This window comes from Acyrthosiphon pisum, chromosome X (assembly GCF_005508785.2).
Source record: "Acyrthosiphon pisum isolate AL4f chromosome X, pea_aphid_22Mar2018_4r6ur, whole genome shotgun sequence".
In the NCBI taxonomy this organism is placed as follows: domain Eukaryota; kingdom Metazoa; phylum Arthropoda; class Insecta; order Hemiptera; family Aphididae; genus Acyrthosiphon; species Acyrthosiphon pisum.
The window spans coordinates 71,315,747-71,319,782 of NC_042493.1; the positions used below are offsets into that span (position 1 = coordinate 71,315,747).

The 4,036-nt window shown below is 26.1% G+C and overlaps 2 long non-coding RNA genes across 2 annotated transcripts in view; one reads left to right on the forward strand and one right to left on the reverse strand.

The window, feature by feature from the left end:
* The first annotated feature begins 893 nt into the window (after positions 1-893).
* Positions 894-2,931, forward strand: LOC115034007. Its single transcript, XR_003839352.1, has 4 exons — positions 894-1,183; positions 1,260-1,498; positions 1,574-1,796; positions 1,868-2,931. It is a non-coding gene; the product is annotated as an uncharacterized LOC115034007 (long non-coding RNA).
* A 615-nt stretch (positions 2,932-3,546) lies between these two features.
* The window catches only part of LOC115034006, a 3,008-nt gene continuing 2,518 nt past the window's right edge, over positions 3,547-4,036 (reverse strand). Inside the window, exon 3 of the long non-coding RNA XR_003839351.1 lies at positions 3,547-3,651. This is a non-coding gene — a long non-coding RNA (uncharacterized LOC115034006). The remainder of the gene's footprint in view (positions 3,652-4,036) is intronic.

Consider the following 4,036-nt stretch of genomic DNA (forward strand, 5'->3'; position numbering starts at 1 on the left):
TAATTTCGTGTGGTCGGGATGGCTTGTTTACTATGTTATTATCATTTGTTATTATATAGTTTACAACCACGAACTAAGATATCTTAGTTCGTGTTTTCAACCGTATCCATATGGTCGACATTTTGTTGGTATTTTGTAATTTCGTTTCACGCTTTTTTTTTGCCACTCAAGCTCAGCTATAGTTCGCGGATTTTATTATTTTAATATAAAATTATGCAGTTTTCTATTTATTTAAACACTGAAAATAACAGGTAAGTCTGATTAAGTGGTATGATTAATCGATATAGTAATTAATAATTAATGGTATCTAACTATTTTTCAGAACGTAAAATAATGTTCTCATGATGTGGTCTGCTTGTGTGGCAAAAAAAAAATTAAAATTAAATGAGACAAATTGGAAGAGGCATGTATCATCCTGTAAAATAGTTTTAAAACATCAAAATTCAAAAACCCATACCAATACTAATAAAAACTTGACCCCATATTTCCCAAAAAAACGTCAATATTCATTTGAAAACTGATGCAACAATCAGCAAAAAAAGTAAGTACCAATATAATATATTAATTAATTTTAATTTATATTAAAAAAATATGGGACATTTTCAAATCATATTATGTACCAATGCCTATCATAATTTATAAATCATAAGTTATGACCATAAATCGTTTTTACATTATATTAATAAAATAATGGCTCTAAAATTATCTACCCTGTTTTCTTAAAAAAATAAAAAATAATAATATTTTGTGATATTTAAAATATTGAATTTGTATTGAAATTAATAAACTAATTTTTAATGAAATTGTTAATAAATTACTTGCTTAAAATGTGTAATGATCATTTATAGTTTAATTTAATTAATAATTTAAATGTATAACATACTAAAAAAAACATGTTCAGCAATATTATTATTTTGTTAATATTGAAATATGATAAATTTATTTTATGAAACAGAAAATCAAAATGTATGTGATGCTGATTCAATAATCAATGCTGTTGATATACATGACCGTCCTGTCCAAACTGAAGTTAAAGGTAAATGCTTTCAGTAATTAAATACCATGTGCAGTTGTGAATATTGAAATAAGTTAAATTTATTTTATGAAACAGAAAATCAAAATGTATGTGATGATGATTCAGTAATCAATGCTGTTAAGATGCCTGCCCACACTGATGTTTCAAGTAAATATTTTTAGTAATTAAATACCAATTTCAATTTAATTTTATAAATGTTGATATAATATATTTTATTAAACAGTAAATCAAAATGTATGTGATGCTGATGTTGATTCTATTGTTAATGCCCTTGATATACATGTCCGTCTTGTCTACACTGAAATTAAAGGTAAGTATTTTCAGTAATTAAATACCAAATTCAATTTAATTTTATAAATGTTGATATATTTTATGAAACAGAAAATCAAAATGTTTGTGATGCTGATTCAATTGTTAATGCTCTTGATATACATGTCCGTCCTGTCCAAACTGAAGTTAAAGGTAAATGTTTTCAGTAATTAAATACCATGTGCAGTTGTTACTATTGAAATATGTTAAATTTATTTTATGAAACAGAAAATCAAAATGTATGTGATGATGATTCAGTAATCAATGCTGTTAAGATGCCTGCCCACACTGATGTTTCAAGTAAATATTTTTAGTAATTAAATACCAATTTCAATTTAATTTTATAAATGTTGATATAATATATTTTAGTAAACAGTAAATCAAAATGTATGTGATGTTGATGTTGATTCAATTGATATACATGTCCGTCCTGTCTACACTGAAATTAAAGGTAAGTATTTTCAGTAATTAAATACCAAATTCAATTTAATTTTATAAATGTTGATATATTTTATGAAACAGAAAATCAAAATGTATGTGATGATGATTCAGTAATCAATGCTGTTAAGATGTCTGCCCACACTGATGTTTCAAGTAAGTATTTTCAGTAATTAAATACCAAATTCAATTTAATTTTATAAATGTTATAAAATTGTATTTAATACATTTTTATTTTATTATGTTATTAGTATTTAGTTGACTAGACTCCTGTGTCACTGTGTCACCTGTGACAGTATTTGCGAATTTAATTGAATTAAAAACACTTAAGTATCAACATTTTTTATTTTATTTGTTTTAGTGTTGGACTTTGGAAATGATCCTGCTATTTTTAGCCATGTAAATATTTAAGCTCTGAACTAATTGATCATTTCTCCAAACTTGGACCATCACAACCAACTTCACATGAAATGCCAAATAAATGTTTTCAAAAAGATTCTCTTGGTAGATCTTTTCACGATAGCTGGTACTGGAAAACCTTACCCAGTGGTGAAATTATACGAAGGAAATGGATGACATATTCTAAAACTGAAAACAAACTTTACTGTTTTCATTGTGCGTTATTTGGGAAAAATCATAAAACAAATTGGTCACGTGAAGGTTTCAATAATTGGAAAAATGGATTACCAAAAGTCATTATTCATGAAACATCAGAAGCTCACATTATGTCGTCTATAAAAGCAGCATACAGAGGAACATAATTTCCTATTCTACAGTCACTAGAATCTAGTTAATCTGATGAAAAAAAAACTCGGATAAATCTTATTATTATATTATATTATTATTATTATACTATATTATATCATTATAATTTATAATGCATCGATCGGATTCTGTAACAAAACAGTACCTAACTTGTTACTGATGAAAAAATATATTTATTTGTTAAAGTAAATTTTAATTATTATTTATTCATTTTAACTGATATTATACGAGTTCAAAGATTAATATATCTTGGGGAGCCCGGGGCTGAGTAATTTTTTGGGGGCTATTTTCCCTGGTTGCATTTATGCACTGGTACAGTTTTGCTTGTCTCTCTTATTAATATCGTGATGATATTTAGGCACATGACTACATTATATTATGATACAAATACACAATTAATGAAAAATATTTAAGCGATTTCGTATATAATATTATGTAAATATATAAATTAATATAATAATTATATAAATAATTGTATATATAATTTGTAGTCAAATTATTAAAACCCTAAAATGTTTAACAGTCTGGTAATCCTTTCAAGGAACCACGGCACCACGTATTCATTTACAAATTTGTCGATTCGGGATGTTGATAAAAACATAAAGTATCTATATATAATCTTTGATATTATTGGTATGGCACAATTAATCATTACGATTAGGAACCGATTTTTTCCAAGCACCGGTCCTCCAACGCTAAAGCATTTAATTTCAGATTAGGTGTTGCGAATACAATATACCTATGAATTATTCATGTGGTTTGTAAAAAAGCTCATTAATTGTTCACATAGATCAATGAGACGACACCAGGCATAATATAAGTGACTTGAAAATCAGAAATAAAATAATGGATACCACAGCTGAAATATACTGATATAAATACTATCATGTACTATAGTTGTTACTACCATAATATTATATAATATACCAATTCGTGTTGTGTAGTTACCACGACTGCAGTATGTGTATAATCTGTCGCAAATAATTGAAAAAAATAAATAAAACGGTAAAATTTATTTATTTTTTTAAAAATTGAATATGTATAATTTTTTGAATCGGCCGTATTGCCGTCATTTCGCATTTGACACAGACGCCGGATTTTGCCTGCAAACCAAATATAAAATGTACACAGAGCCACATTATCAATTTGATTTTGAAACTTTTTGATAGTGATGAGCGCGGTTGTATATCAAATACCGGGTTGTATACGAACAAAAACACTTTATATTAATAACAATTATTATCTCTCGTATACGAGACATAATATTCAAGGCTGGGCAAGTTAACTGTTTTTTTTAACTCGTTAAGTTAAGTTAATTTGGAAAAATGTAAATTAAGTTTAAAGTTAAAAGTTACTTTCCTTTTTTATTTAACTTGTTAAAGTTACAAGTTAGTTGGAAAAAATAAGTAACTTAACTTAGTTAAAAAATAATTTACTTTTTTTTTTCATATAAAACTTATAATTACACCATTTACACCTCATGTTAAA